Here is a 16829-nt window from a genome sequence, read left to right as displayed (position 1 = left end):
GGCTAGCTTTTTATTTGCATTAGGGTCACAAGCTTATCAGAAAAACAAGGTTACTGAAGTGTGAGTTTGAAGACATATGAAAGTGACACCTGTTTGTGTTACTCCTCTCCCAGGCTTCCCATTCTCTTGCTTTGTGAAGCCTTTCCAGTCCAGCAACTTCTAAGAGCATTTCAAAATGCATTCTTCCTCGACAAGTGCTTCTGTTTACAGTAGAGCTTTCAAGAACTGACAGGTATGCCTTAGTGCACTAATTTATGAATATCCTATTCATATGCAGAGCTGCACACAGCTTCTTAGTGCTGTCTCAGGTTGAGAACTGAAAGCGCACTACAGCCTGTTAGATACTGAATTTGACATGGAGCCATCCATGCCAACTCAGCTTGCAGATCAGGGTCTCCAAGGGAATAGAGCCCATGATTTGTAGACTGTTTTTCCAGAAGAAGATTTCCAACAAACCCTGTTTCTTGCAAAATCAAGTTTCAGAATACACCCTGAAACACTAATTTTGATGAAAAAGCAAATTGACTTGCTTTTCAAGAGTATGAAGCTGCTCAAAGATAATTTTATAAAGCCTTTGTAAAATTAGCCAAGATAATAGCTTTTATATGACAAGTTATAAATCTAGAATGTAAAATACTTATTTTTAATAGTATCATCCCTGACCACAAAATAAGATACCAATCTTTCCATTAAAAGCAGAGAAAGCAGAGTGTGTACTTTTCTATCTTTAAAACCATATGATGGAATTAGGTTTTCTCAGGGTCCTAGATGTAACTAGCTTACCATTTGTGATAAGCGTATCTGGCCATTTGTTGTCTTCATTTCTCTTTCAATCATCTGTTCACAGCATTGCCTGATATTTATTCTGACAGACTCTGGGTTAATGATAAAGTTCTCAAAAATACTAGTAATCCTGATTGACTCATAAGCATGCAAATTTCAGATTATATTGACCATGTTTTAGGGCTCACAGTCCAGATATTTCAGTTTGCTCCTGGAAAAGACAGTAATTCTAAACAATCTCCTCAGCAAGGCTACAAACAGAACCGTAATAAATCAGAATACATTGTTTCAGATTATTTCTCTCCCTTGTTGTTTGTAATAGTTTCTGCACACATTTGCTCTTTAGAGGATAATGTTAGGAGAAGCTTAAAAACTCTGCAGAAAGCTGGTGAGACCCCCTGCCAGGACCCGCAGCAATGCTCATGGAAAGTAAAACCGCTTATTTTATCCTCATTTCTTTCCCTGCCCCATTTCACCCAGTAAAAGCAAGTGAAACAGAAGACAGCGAGAGTAAGACATCCAGTGCAGTGAACAAAGAAAAGCAAGCAGAAAAACATCTGAAGGAAGAGAGGATAAAAAGATAGCATGTGTCTCCTGAAATGTCCCTGTCCAATTATTTCTAGTGTTTTCTATTATCTGCTGTGTTATATGATTGTCTTTTTAATGCTTTATGTATGGTTTTCTGCTGTAACCAGTTTAACAATGGACACATTTTTATTTCCTTGCACTGATCATGGTTTCAGCTTATCCAGTGTACATGGAATCTATCTTCAAGTGAATCTGGAGCTGCAGTATGTCTCTGTAAGCAAACTGATGATGTGCCACATAAACCAGAGAATGAGGAAGGTCTGCAGTGGTAATAGTGTGGTGAGGTAATGTGCTGTTACACCTTAATCTGCTGAAATAAAAGTTCATTTGATTCTTAGGTACAATTGTGAGCAGTAAAAACAAACCCTGCTAAACCTATTTCCTTTTCCCACTACTCTTAATAACTGAAAGTTTAGAAAATAATTGTGGAATTTAATATTAATATGAAATGTTTTGTTCAACATGGAACAAAACATAATGTTATTTATGAGTAAGACAGAAAAGCCTGCTTACTACTGTAATTTCTAACTCTTAGCTTCCCATGGACTTGCCACAAGTCAAACTAAAATCAGTGGGTTTTTTTTGTTTGGTTTTTTTTTTTTTTTTTTTTTGTTTAAGCACTTTTTCCCAAGTTCTGTTCCCCCCCCCACCCTTTCTTTTTAGTTTAGTCTAATTTCAGTTTTTTAGTTTTGTTTAATTTTTAGGGGTATTTTTTGTGACTAACAGCATATTTGTTTGGGAGGTAAAAAAAGTTTTCTTCTGCTGTAAAACCAGAGTTTGGGAGAGCAAATGTGGGAAATTTTCTGCCCTTGTTTCCAAGCAAGCTGAACAGGCGTCCTGAGGGTGTACAGAACACCTACTTTGCTGCTTTGCTTTTCCCTGTTGTGTCTGCCTCTTACACTGAAGGACAGCCAGCCAAACTCAACTGAGCAGTAAGGCAGGCAAGGTAAATCCCCACTCTGCACTGAATTAATTCACCATTGCTGCAGCCCATAATATCTGCATTGTCTCTTAGCAGGCGCTGGAAATGGAGGACCTAGAGCATTTCTGGTCTGTTCTGTTTTCCCAAAAGATGATCACACCTTCAGTGCAGCAGTTCACCTTATCAAACACAGGCAACTTTATTCACAAACTCTGCTCTGGTTCGGCAGCTTCCTGCTGCTGTGGGTGTGGCATGGACACAATGTCACAGCAAGGATGATGTTTGATGCACGTAACTCAGGAGCAGAACGCTGGGTTTTTGTTTAGGGCAAAGCATTTACCACCCCTGTAGGAAGTCATAGCCACCACGAAATGAAAAGTTAATCTTTGAGAATAACTGAGGTTATCAATATGATCTTTTCACTCTTCATTTTTTGAATGTCATGGTATTCTTTATAACCTTCAGGGTGTTTGTACCTGCCCTTCCTCCTCCTGTTCTGCCTTCTCTGCTTTTTACAAACACTAACCAAGATTTTTTCAAACACTAAGCAAGATATTGAGAAAGCACCATTTACTGCTAGAGAGGAATTTTGCACCTAATCTGCTTCTAACACCCCAAATACAAGTTCATCTGCTTGATATACAGTGTTCTGCACATCCTGGCCTGAGAGGAACTGTGTAAAAGTAAACATCAGTGTGAGACACAAGACCAGATCTCCAGTCATTCACAGGGGAGCAGTACCACCCCATGGAACACCATTCCTTCCTTTTTTGTCCAAAGGCAATCAATCATTTGTCAGTGAAAACCCTCCCACCTTTGCTGATTTTTTTTCCTTTGCAGAATATATTAGTTAAATCTTCTACTTTGCAGCCAAAGGAAAATCTCTGCCTGAAATGGTGTCCCCAATTGAAACACAAATTTATCATGCCCATTTAATCCTATAATGCTTATCTGCTTATACCACCTTTGGGCTGTACAGACTTCCACTATCATCAAAGTCCCAAGCCCTCTCTCCTCCGTTTCCCTATTATAATCCTATAAATAAACATTGGAAGAACAAAAAGGACTACTTTCTGTGTGGATGGGGGAAGGGGCTCCTAGGTGATTTTTGAAAGGACACCACTAAGCTAATCACTCGCTTTGCAGATGTGTGCCCATCTTTTCAGGCTTGCCAAAAATTGCTTTCATTTGTGTGCTTTCATTTGTGTCAGATTAACCCAACAAAGTGATTTGACAGCCAGATTCAGATCCAAAATGGGCTTGTTTCATAGCCTGCAAACTCAAATTATTCCCAGGCTTTTCATATGTCAGCTGCTGTAAACATGCATGGAGATAAGAGCAAATATCAGAGGTTTGACTGAGCTGGCATTGCAGCTCTCAGCACCACTCCTTGAAATGTTTGAAGGTATCTTAGTAACACAGCTTCATCTTTTTCCTAAAGAAAAAAAAGGATGAATGCCTTGCAGGCTGTTAAAAATCAAAAAGACTTTCCAATGTGATCACTTACATGAAGCTGCTTTAGAGACAAAATTCTGATGGAGGATATTTAAAAAATAACATAAGAAATTTTGAAAAGCAGTGTATGTTTTCCAACATTTTTGTACACTTCATTTTTCCCATAGATTTCTTCCAAAATCCTGGTTCAAATGTAGTTAATTCAAACATTCAGAAATATCTAAGCAGGAATGCTATGAAATCTCAGTGTGGGCCTAGACAAGATTTTGGAATTTGTGAGATCTCTTGTTCCTGCTCACAAGGAATATTGCTGTGTTTCTAATCAGAATTAACATATTTTTGTGTTCTGGGCCTATAAAAAAACAGGAAAGTTCATTCACTAAATTAAAAAGTTAAAAACTCTGATTTGCTTCAATGATTGCTGGATTAGATTATTTTTTCACAACACCAATCATCTGTCAATGATAATCCTACAAAGTTAAACTGCCACAAGAAAACTGAATTACACTCTACCATTATTAGACTCTGGGAAGAAGCTGATGTGAGAAAAGAACTAAAATAATGGTGCCAGCTTCTTCTTTACAATGCCTGTTTGTAGTAATTTGAAATGTCTGCATCTGGAAAATCTTGCTTGACAAGTAATAAAACTAGCTTTAAGTACTAGCTGAGTTTTTCATAGACTGCTCACTTCCACACAAATATGCACACATTACTGTGTAATCTGTGGTTATTTACAGCCTGAGCCTGACTATGAGTCAGGGAAACCAGGACTGTAATACCAGGTAACACTGCATCACACTAACCTGCACTAAATTTCAGGAAGAAGTAAAATCAAAAGCCTTGAGCTTTAATACCTCTTGCAATTTTGTTTTTTCCTTTATTATGAATTGTAAGGTAAGCTGATCCGAGAAAACAAGAGAAACAACATGCCATTTATTATACAATCTATCAAAATTCCAACCATATTCCTTTCCACCTAACCTAAGATAATTAGTTACCACTAATCATTAGTGAAGAAAGGTATATCAGTCAGACCAAACAGAACTTCATACACACTTTTGATTGACTGAATGGAAACAAACTACATAGTATAAAGCCTGCATTCAGTACTTTTCTACAGAAACATAAAAAGACGTCCTGAAAAGGTCACTGATCTATAAAGTATAGACTTCTAAGGAAAACACTGAAGTTGTGAAAGTTTTTAGTGCTCTTGAATATATTTAAATTATTTTCAAATTGTCAAACCAAGAGGAGTTTCACATCATTACTATAAAATTTCATGCCACATGTGGTGGGGTTTTTCTCTGTTAATATCTTTAGTACCCCATCAAAAGCTGAAGCATCAGCAAATGCTCAAAACAGTGCCATAGTTAACCCCTGCTTGATTAAGAGTGCTTCATCTGCAATGTCACTTTAAATGGATGTACAAATAGGATTGGGGGGGGGGTAAATTATAAATTAATCTCTAATTTCAAAAGTGTTTCATCTCAGTAAAGTCTATTTCAAATAAAGGTGGCACCTCTTGATAGTCAAGGGATATAATTAATTCTTTGTTTCAGGTTTTATAGAAAGAAGCATATGTATGTTTAGGAAAGCTGAATTTGTATTTTTACTCCAAACACTTCTGTCTTCAGCACTTATATTCATTTGAATGACTTTAAATTGAAATCTGGTATGTCAGACCAGATGTATTTGGTGATTCCTTTATTTTGAAGGGAGATGATTGGAAGAGGTTTTGAAAAGGTTGTGCTTTTCATTTAAGACAGCAAAACCTATAAATGGGTAAAATTCTTGCAAAGACATGAGTAGTGAGAGAGAGAACATTAGACTTAAGAATTTGTTCATTCTCCAACACTTTTAAGATGATTTTTTTCCCCTGGAATTTTGAAATGCTGCCATTTGAAAAAGTTAAAACGTAAAAAGTGGAAAAATTTAGTATCATGAGGATTCATAGTTATCCTTAGTTAGGCTTGTACATTACTAATTTCCAGCTCACTTTAATGAAAATGAACAGCATCACAACAGACTCAAAATACACCCCTGCAAAGCTAAGGGTGACAGAATATATTAATATCCACAGGACACCTTCATAGTCTGAGGCTCTTGACACAGCTGAGTCCAAATATTATTGAGAAATTTTAAAAATTCCCCTCTTGAGTGAGAATTTTGCAATAGTTTGGGTATATATCCTTAGGGGCTGTATCATAATTTTCATATTTCATTTTTACTGAGCCTAGAGAGAGAGCCTTGTGATATCAAACATGGTAAAGCATCTTCTGAGCTTTAGGTCTTTTGGTAAACTTCTGTTGTTCTCAAAAATACTAAAATCAAAGCTGATGTTTCAGTACTACCTGAAGAAAGCTAACTATAACACAGAAAAATGTGAAGTCAAAAAATTGCAGATGAGTGCCCTGCAGAGTGAATCCATCATGGTTCTTAGGGGGTTCCATGGAGAGATCCTCCTTACCATATCCAGATCTCTCTGGGGTCACCCAGAGTGTTGATTCATGTACTTTCTAGTGTTTCCAGTGGCCTTCTTCAGGAACCTTTTTGTTCTAGGGACTACAGAGTCCTCCCGTTCTTAACTTGGAGGCCACGTCAACACCTCAGCTCAGCCTCCTGGGACTGTCTGGGACCTCTGCAGTCTCTGCAACCCTGGGCAAAAGAAGGTGTTTGCCATCAACATGAATATTCATGCACGTGTCTATTTACATGGGTTATCCTTTCAATACCTTAATAGTATCCAAACAAGTAGCTAAGCTTCAAAATTTTCAAGTGCTTCCTTCAGTAGGTTTTTTTCCCAGAAATGAAGAAGAAGGCAGAAGAAGACCTTACACTCTGGGGTTGTTTGGAAGTCATTTTGCTTTTCACAGTGCCTCATATAATTTTCTAATAAAGTCAAGTCTGGAGTTACATGTTCAAGGGACAGAGATATAGATACTGCAAACACAAGGAAGACATTGACAGCCTGGATATTCCATTGGTGTCACCAGAATTTGTATATTAAGGGAAATTTATTAAACAGCCTAAATCAGTATATTCTTCATTATGAAAAGTTTCATTTGAATGTGGAATTGTTTTCCTTCATTCAACTATTTCCAAAGACTACATTTCTTTTTAATTGATTGAAAATGCAAATGTTTAGGTTTTATTAACTGAAGAACCGGTGTTGCTTTTTCCATCCGTGGAGAGATTTTTTCCCTTACAGTAAACTGTGACACAGAGACACAGAACAAACCCACAAAGTCAGGACCAAAGTATGGCTTGTAGTAATTTGTCTGCCTCAGCTACACCTTGCAAGTATTTACAAGATGATTACACCTCTTGTAGTCTACTTTTCATTAGTGATGTGTATGAAGTTGAATTTATTTTCTTGCCCTAGACAACTCTGTTGTCAGAAACTGTCCCACTTGAAAAACATTACATTAGAGTGTGGTATTTCAGTTGTAACAAAACCTTAATAGATTTATCTTATTAAATAGGCTAAATCTCACAAAACCTTAATGGATTTATCTTAAATAATTTATTCTTTCCAGGATCAAAAATACCAAGAGGGTCTTTGCAAAAATTTCTGGCACACAAGTTGGTCCTACTGTCTGGCCTGTGTGTTATAGACAGAGAGGTAATGTCAGCTAGGCTAAATTTCTAGGTTTTATTCTATTGTGTATTTAACACATTTTGTCCTTCTTAATCTGCCTATGTCCCAACTTACAGGAGCATTGCCTTGATGCAGATGATTTGACCTTCTATCAGTTATTTGTGTCTGCTATACACATTCTCAAGTTTCTAAACACTCTCTCAGACCTCATTTGCAAGTGGTTAGCTTGTTCTCCAGCATCTCCAATGAGAAGGTAGTTTGGAAGAGCATGAGCGTCTCTTGTTTCTTGCAAAAACTAATATTTAAAAAGTCTCATGTTTGCAGTATTACTAGAGGATCCTTTCTAGCAATAATACAAAGGTCCTATCACTGCTTCCTGAACTAGCCAGTGAAGTTAAGCTATTTTTTGCTTTAATATATTTGCAAATTATCTGACTTTTTTCAAAATATATTTTTTTAAATTATTAATTGTCATTACTGACACAGCAATAATATTTTGTATATATTGGATTCTCATACTCAAAAATTGTAATATGGTATCTTAAATTAATGGTGACCAACAGCAGACTATCCCAGTGTTTGGAATCCAGGACAGGTGAGAGAAAGCAAGTAGTTCTGCTTCACAACAATTTTCCCTAGAGGCAGTGGGAGTAAAGAGAATACGATGGGATTTACCCTTTCCAGAATGTGTTTTTGAGTGTTTTGGCCTATGGAAGAGGATCGGAATGGGTTCCATTGTTCAATTACTTCAGTAGCCACTTAAAAACAATTTTTTTCCACTTAATTAACTAAAACCTAAAAAATCAGTCTGTCCCCCTAGCTGACACTGCATGGAGAAGGGACACTCCAAATTCAAGGTCAGCCAGTCTCTTGGAATTACATCATGTAGTGATTAGCAGTTTCACACATCAGTACATCTTTACTCAAAAGAATGCAAGGAGCCTTATCTGGATTGATTAGTCCTACTTACACCATTCTATATGCTGAATTAGAAAAGGGCTCCACATCTTGTGTTTGGGAAATAAAACAAAACAGCATTCTATTACCAATTCCCAGACAGAACTTTAAAACCATGATAGTAATTAATTTTCTAATACTCTTTAGCTTAAGATGTTAAAAATATACTTCTTTACATAAATCAAATATTACAAAACCTGTTAAACCTGGTTGCAGTGTATTAAAATAATAAAATTTTGAGCTGAAAAACTAATCTTCAGACTGACTGACTGTCCAACCCAGCAATCCATCCTACCCCTGCCTAGAATACAAGCAATTACAAAGAGATAGCATTTTACCTTAGTCAGCTTTTTCTGGGGAGATAATTTTCAGCTTTGTTTTGATAAGAACTTCTCCAAAGGGTTCGTGCTAACACCAGAACTGCTCTGAACTCTGTGTGTATTTGTACAAGCCCAAGACAATTTGTTAACTGAGAGCACTGACTGAAAGAAGGCTTTACTGGTGAGATAGAAGCAGTCACATGAAAGAACCTATTCTGCTGCTTTTGTGTTAGAGATCCTCCACTGCACCCTCAGAAGTAAAAAAATCCTCACATTTGAATAAGAGAGCTAGAACTAAGCCGCAATAGCAGGCACTTTGAAAGCAAGCTCACTTTGCTGGGTTCTGTAGACTGGCAGATGTGCCAAGATTTACCCAAAGCAACAGACACATTTGTTCATCTCATGCCTCCTTAGCCTTTCCCTCATACCATAACCTCATTTCACATGTAGATGTACCATCAGCAACTAGAAAAGATTTTGCAGTCTGTTTGTACTCTCCAAGGAACCTTCTAAACAAAGCACTTCATACACTGTATATGGATTGTCCTTCCTAACAGAGGAACAAAACTGAGGGAATACAGTTTATCTTCTGATCAAGACACAAGACCATTCATGCAGTAACTTAGGACATGTGTGTTGAAATAAGCAGCAGAATTTGTGGAAATTATGTCTAAATACCACTGAAGAAGGAAGGCCTGCCCAAAATCTGGATTGTGGACGGTGGAGAAAATTTAAGATTTTTCCACCCCTCTTCCCATAGACTGCCAGCTAGAAATTACTTTGAAGTTTCCTATCAGAGAAAGGAAGAAGCCAGAACTAATAGATTTTATTTTGGTTTCGATAAAGATTTGTGGCATTTTATGCATTCATACAAATAGGTAATAGTATATGAATTTGATAATATATTAAAGTAAATAGAAATAAAGACATTATTCTTCAGCTACAGGCATGATGCAAATTGCAAGTATTCCCTCATATGAGTAGAAGCTCAAAGGATTGTAGAAACAGCTCTGCTGTGTAGACCAGGATTTTACTATGAATCGTACCCTCATCAGCTCTCTTCTGAGAAATCACTGAAGCTAGACTGAAAATTAACCCACGGAGTCGCAATTTCATCTTCATGTGCAAATCCTCAGCAAAGTCAGCTACATGTGGGCTTTGTCTGCAGGATTTCATCCAGAGTAACCCAGATCCAAAGAACAAAGATTTAGGAGAATCTGAAACACAAACTGTGACAAATAAGTGAGCAGAAACAAGCCTACCCCACTCCTCTGGAAAGCCTTGTTAGAGCACAGCTGCAGTGACACCAGCTATTCATAACCCTCATTGTACGTGCTGCAGTTGTCAAGGGAATATGATGGTGAATCATATAACCATCCAAGCCATAGCAATGTAAAATCACCTTTTTTGTCTTTCCCAGAGGTTATGTCTTCCCTGCAAACCATCTTTTTGAATCCCCGCTGGCTGCAGGAGAGCTGACATGAATACTTTCAGCTGTGTACAAATTGTTAGGAATGGCTCACACTCTTGAAATGTTCCAAATTTAGCAATATGACTCATACATGTGATAATTTTAAATATCTTCATTATTTCTAGTTCATTTCATTCTGAGCTACTATATATAAATTGAATACCTAGAGCATTAGAGAGATCACTTCTAAAAGCTTACTGGGAAAAACCCCCATATATATATACATGTATATATATATTTAAGATAGGTTGACCACAGAAATGAACAGTTTTTCAGCACTGATTAACTGTGAGAAGAGTACCATGTGAAGAACAATGAAAGGCTTTTTTCATATTACAAAGCAATTCCAAAAACATGAAGCAGGCTTTGATCTAGACTTAAAATTTACTGCATAAGCAGGATTTTCAAAATGTCAATACAAGATATTTAAAATATTTCTCCCAGGTTTTGTTTGAAGAAAGGAATGGGTTCCCACGATCTGATTTTTATACATCCAAGGTGCAATCAACCCTAATATAAAATTAAGAACATCCAGTAACTAACAATGGAACAACAAGAAATACAAGCAAATAAAAATACAGAATTTTCTTTCAAGCTTATCTTAGATGTCCAGTCACCATCAAAGAAGTGATGAGTAAAATACATTCTTTCAATGAGGATCCGCCCAACAAAAAAAATAAGACCAGAATATCAACAGAAGAAAATTCCATCCCAAGATAACTATACTAAGAAATGTTAAGCAATTGTATGGAAAGAGGCACCACTAAATTTTATAGAGTTTTATTCTTCTAGCACATTTTACAGTTCTCTTAAAATGTGAATATTTTAAAGTTTCCTTGGTTTTCATCTAAATTATTCTCAGTTTCTGGTCTCTTAGTTGAGAACTCGAGAAGGGCTTACTACAATTTCTATCAGGATAATAATGAATCTTTTACATTTTATTGCTTGATATGTCAGTGGAATTAAATAATTTCTGCAATCTCACCTTGAAACACAGAGACATACTAAAATATTAAGCTAATGGAACAAGTATCCTGGTCTGTAAAGTGTTCAAACTGAGAGGTTTATCCTATTATTATGTCCTACAGCATGTACTCCCAATAGAAGGGTATAAAGCCCTGTAATTTGTCTTTTACTAAACTGTTCAAAACACGTCTCGCTTTTTATATATTTATAGCTGCCAATGAACTGGTAATGGTGTAGAAAATTAAATTCTCATATACTAATCACAGGTAATGGACAGTTCTTAAGGTGGCTGTATTCCTGATTACAGGTTTGTAAGCTCAGAAATGGTGCTACATCACCTCATGCTGCTCAGATGTGTCAGCTACTGAACAGATTTTAACTAGGAACAAAAAGCAAAGGATGTTTTGAAATGCAAATTCAGAGCTCATATTTTTCTTCTGTGCTTACTATTTAATCTTTCCAAAATGTCTGAATAAAACCACAAAGCATTGCAGGCCTACTTAATTTCGAAGCATCAACATCCTTTTATTTAAAAAGAGTCTGTACTGTTATTTGTTTATGGGAAAGCTACGAAGATATCCATGATAACCACTCACTGAATAAGTTCCAAGCATATTATTTTGCTTCTGTACTTTGAAACGATGAGTAGTCCTTTCTGACTATGGAGAATGTAGTACTATTTAGTGAATATTCTCCTTGTTCAGTTTTCCCTCTTTTAGCATTTACTTCATAATAGCTAGTTAGATTCAGCTTTGTTGTGGGTTGCATTTTTTATGGTTATTGTTGTTCAATTCCATGCCTACTTGCAGAAAATGTGCTCATATAGCATAGATAATTATGTGTGATTTTCTCCCTTAATGAAAGATAAATAATTTGGCAGTCTTGCCTCATGTATTTTTTCCTATTTTGATACAACTCATTATTTGGATTAGGTCTTTTTTAATGCAGCTTTGCAAGCAGAATGAAGCATATTTCTTAGATCAATTGTGTAGCTTTAAAGGCAAGGTACTGCTGTTTGTATTAGAGATTTGCATATGATAATTAATTTCTAATACTAATTATTATTTAATCATAATTATATAGTTCTTTTGTGTACAAACTAATAAAACTAAATAATTTCTGTTATACAAGCAGAAAAATTTCAAAAGAAACAGCAGAAGGCATATTTATAGCAACCAAATAGAATGAAAACATTAATCAGTTCTAATTTCCATTAGACCCTATTTCTTCTTGTCAACAGCCCTTAAAGCAAGGAGACATGAGTCAGAACAGGACAGGACTCAACAAAGACAGAAATATTTATGTAATAATTTCCATTTTCAAATCAGATTGTACTTCAAGGTGTTAGACTTAAAAATCTCAGGCAGCTGTTACAGTTTCACATCTTACAAATGAGTGCTTGACAGAAGAGAAATTTTTTAACAAACTGACTCCTGCATGTAAAACTGTTTTCATGAAAAATCTTTGCTTCTAAGTTTTTTAATTGTTGTGAGGAAGCTTAATAATCTTCCAGAAAAGTCAACAGCTCTGCTTCAGTGCTCTCCAGTGACCCTGAATGATGCACAAAGATGTTCAGCGCCACCCAGAACAACCAGACAAAAAAGATAACAATCAGCTTGGCAGTTTTGGTTTTGTGCTCTAGCAATTTTTCTGCAAAAGTGGGACACCACAAAACGAGGAGAACAAAGGAGGCAGAGTGGTTTATGTAGCTCAGAGGGCTGGTTTATCATACTATATTTATTTAGCTGCTGGAAAAGAAAGTTACACAGGAAAAGCAAATACTGAAAGAAGTGGCAGGAGGAAGAAACTAAATAAATGAGCTTACAGTTCATATTTTGCTTAATAATCTTTGCAAAGATAAATTAATTAATAACAACACTGGGTTCCAATCAAAAGAGAAGCTGTTACAGTTAAGGAGTAATATGAGGAAATCATAAAACTAAACCAAAGAAATAAACTATTTGCAAGCAAAATATATTTATGGAGAAATGCCAAATTTTACAACAAAATAATAACCGATGTATAAACATCCATTTGACCACTATACCTGATTTTGATGGTGTGGTTTCCTTTCGTCTGAACAAACTGAAGCAGATATCAGCATAATTCTAGCAGAAAAAGAAACAAGTCTACAAGTGAAAGAGTGGACATGCAGCTGAATAAACCATTGGATTAGACCACTGCTGTGCAAGAGTTTTTATATGCTAAGTCAAGCTGTGTTCCTCAGGCTGAGAAAAGGAAATTCCACATGTATCTGCTTGGGACCACCACTGGAGTAAAACATTAAGGTATGACAAGGTCAAGAAAGAGTCAGGGGGAAAAAAAAGCAGGAATAACAGTTAAGTACTTGACCAACTAAAGGTTAAAACTTCTTTCTTCTGGTAGTTAAGTTTAAAGGAGGATTTCCCACAGTGGAAATGAATGAGATCAGCATGGACGAGGGAGAAGAGTATCAAGCCTACAAATCAAATTAGAATTAAACCCAGCATTCCATTGCCAACAGCCAAAATTAGCTGCCTTTGAAATAGCCCATATCTATTCTACATATATTTTATAAGCATGACATGGTTGCAGAACATATCCAGGAGAAGGAAGGTACATGAAATGGTGAGCAGTTCCAGCATCAGGCACCCAGCACAGTAACGCAAAATGCATTTCAGATGGAGCTGTAGGCTTAGTGCACGTGGGATTTTCTCTGTTCCAAATCTGCAGTAACTTCTTCCGTAACAATTGAGGTAAAGAGAATATGATATTTAATATGGAAGATTATATACATCCAGAATAGCAGATATAACAAATTCACTGTCCAAACAATAACACGTTTACATGGGAGCCTTTTGGATACCACTGACCTCATACATGGCCTTACAGAAAAGTCTCCTGAGTACCCAGAAGAACCCTAAGGCATCAGGCCGTTGCAGAACACATTAATGTTAGTGAATATCAGGAAGAGCAGGTAGGTAATACATGAACCAAATGGCTGAGGGAAAAAAAGGATGGTTGAGATGGAGAGGAGAAAGTAAGAAAATATGTACATTTTGAGCCCTACTTTCTCCAGCAATTTTGTTTCCTTACTGTTATAAATGATCAAATTTGTAGCCAAATTTATTTAAAAAATTAACAAAGATTTATTAGATCATTAACAAAAAAATAGAATTTCGAAAGACAGCATCAGCCCCGGGTGCAGGCGCTGGGTGAACCAGGACCCGACTGACAAAGTGTCAGCATCTCCCCAGTGGTTCATCCTGAGTGCTTCAAGCAGGGAGCTTATACACAGTTTATTCTGCCTGAGGCAGGGATGACCGAAGAATCTTCCTTTGTGTCCCTTCACATGTGGAACTGGGGTCATGCATGTGCAGGAATAGACAAAGGTAGGTCCAGGGGTGCAGAGGGATGTCTGAGCACCTCGGCAGGGTTTGTGTGCATGCTTGTATTTGCATGCAGCAGAGTGAGCACGGTAGATGTAATCTTCCCAGGTGCAGGTCCCTTGAGTGATTTAGACATTTCGTGGAAACTATCAATCATGGCCCAGGAAGGTTTCTTTCATACATTAACAAACTTGATATTATCTTAACATTGTCCAGGAACTAATTTAATAGCCATGAGACTCTGTTCCCAGCCTGGGTGATCACAGACATACCTTAGATTCTACAATATTTTATACACATATATAGCATGAATTATCTCTACCATATACTACACTTACTGTTAGGAGTTGAAACTCTTTATAATCACAACTTCTACCTTGTCCTGAAATCTGGAACACTTTTAAAGAAAAAGCCATCATATGCATATCGTTGGCCTTCTGCAAGACTGATGTTGTGTCTATCTGCCCACAGAACTTCAGGAAGGGCAGCCCTAGTTTTGCATGACCTATTGGTGTCCACACAACAGATTTCATTATTATAAAAAAATTCTTATAAATGCCATCATTCTGTTTGTATAAAATAAGTTTACCACCACTTTTCCTTTTGATGAGTAATTTATATCTTTCAAAATTATTGCCATTTTTTTAAAATATCTGAGACTGAAGTGAGAACTGAGGATTGTGGTAAAAACAACTAGGAACAAATGTGATCAAATAATTTTTTATTTGGTATAATAATGCCATGGGATATTCAAAAGCAATATGTTTTCACTACAGACCAGAAAGTACAGATGAGTTTAGACTGTTTTTGTCGCTTCAATGAAGTGAACAGATGGATTCACTGCTTTCAAAGGTGATATTGTTAAAGATCTATGAAATGTGATGTGTTCCATTCAGTGTCACCACTTGCTCTGTCTAGCCTATGTGTCTCATGCAATCTTGCAGATCTCCAATCCCAATTCTTTTTGGAAAAGCCTTCCCACCTGCCTCTCTCCTTTGTCTTTTATCCAGCATACCAGAAAACAATATGTTTCTGCAATATTTCACTACAGTAGCTTGTAAGAACACTTTGCAGCTGCTGCCAAAAACTTCATGGCACCTCAAGCAGCTGGGCACTGATTTTGATTGAAGCATCACTCTGCAACAGCAGCTGCTTGGGCTCCCTTACCTCCAGTCCTGACCTGACATTAACCCTGGGACAAGAGCAGCAGTAAGGCCACTCACATTTTTGGTGATGCATTAAAAACACAGCAGAATGCAGTAGGCTATAACCAGGCCAGAACACAATGCTTTCAGGCAACATTTAAGGAATCCTTCGATCTTGTGCCAGTTCTCTGCACAATAGCAAATTTCACCTGCAATGACTATGAAAAACATCATGAACTGAGCAAGAATGTGAATTTCCTGTTATCACTGTGAAGCTCTTTTTCATTTAGCTTATAAAAAAAAAGAAAGAAAAATGAAGATTAAAAAAAAGTGAATGTATTCTGTTTCTGAGATATAACTTTTCACACAAAAGCAGAAGAGTATGAAATGGTGTTCATTGTACCAGAATGAATCCTTTATCCTTTGCAAGTCTTAAATATTTAGGTCATCATTTCTTAATCTCAGATAAGTTTTGCAATTTGTGGGTTATAATCTACCTAATAATAAAGAGGGGTTCTACCCCTATTCACAAAACAGCTTTTATGTTACAGAGGAAGACAAATAGGGGAAGAAAAGAAAATCCAAACCAGAACTGGCATATAACTTGTAGGATTAAAATTAAAGCTGGCCTGTTCTGTCTACTAACCAAGCAGATTTAAAGGGAATGGACTCTGTCTTTCAAAATGAAACAGATATGTCTTTTAAGAATGAGACTCTAGAAAATACATCAGGAAAATCGTGGCTCAAAGGCTTCTTGCCATTCTGTTCTGTAGGAATATTTTCTCTTCTCTTATTTTGCACAGAAAATCAGGCTTCAGTTTTAGACACATGGGTTACAGGAGGACAAGGCTGGGCACATTTTTGGCTCAGAGCTTTGAACTCATAATTTTTGTAACACTGGAAACAGGTCAATTGATTTTCATTTCAGGGAGAACCTGGTTCCAAATCACCATCTTTAAACAAGTTTGTTGCTATTATTTTTATAATGTACAATTCTTTTCCTTTTTGTTTTTAAATGAAATTTTCCACCTACTACTCAGAAGTCTTCATAGTACTGAGAAGCCCTTGTTCTTAGAGTGCATTTCAACTTCAAAGGTTTTCCAGCAAGTTTTACTGCACCGAAAATGTCTTTCTTTAAAGATGCCTTGTCATTGTTAGCAATGTGACCTTGGGAAATTTTCTGCGGCAGGAAATGATACTTCTTGAAAGACTGGAATAGAATTCCTGCACATATATCCATAACGTTTTCAGACTCC

At 36.6% G+C, this 16829-nt stretch overlaps 1 long non-coding RNA gene across 1 annotated transcript in view; it reads right to left on the bottom strand.

The window, feature by feature from the left end:
• Window positions 1-13230, bottom strand: part of LOC141727104 (uncharacterized) — a 78566-nt gene extending 65336 nt beyond the window's left edge. Inside the window, exon 1 of the long non-coding RNA XR_012578151.1 lies at window positions 13108-13230. This is a non-coding gene — a long non-coding RNA (uncharacterized LOC141727104). The remainder of the gene's footprint in view (window positions 1-13107) is intronic.
• Window positions 13231-16829: the final 3599 nt, after the last annotated feature.

Source organism: Zonotrichia albicollis, chromosome Z, assembly GCF_047830755.1.
Source record: "Zonotrichia albicollis isolate bZonAlb1 chromosome Z, bZonAlb1.hap1, whole genome shotgun sequence".
Classification (NCBI taxonomy): Eukaryota; Metazoa; Chordata; class Aves; order Passeriformes; family Passerellidae; genus Zonotrichia; species Zonotrichia albicollis.
The sequence above is the reverse complement of the archived record's forward strand: the minus strand, read 5'-3'. Positions and strand labels throughout refer to the sequence as shown.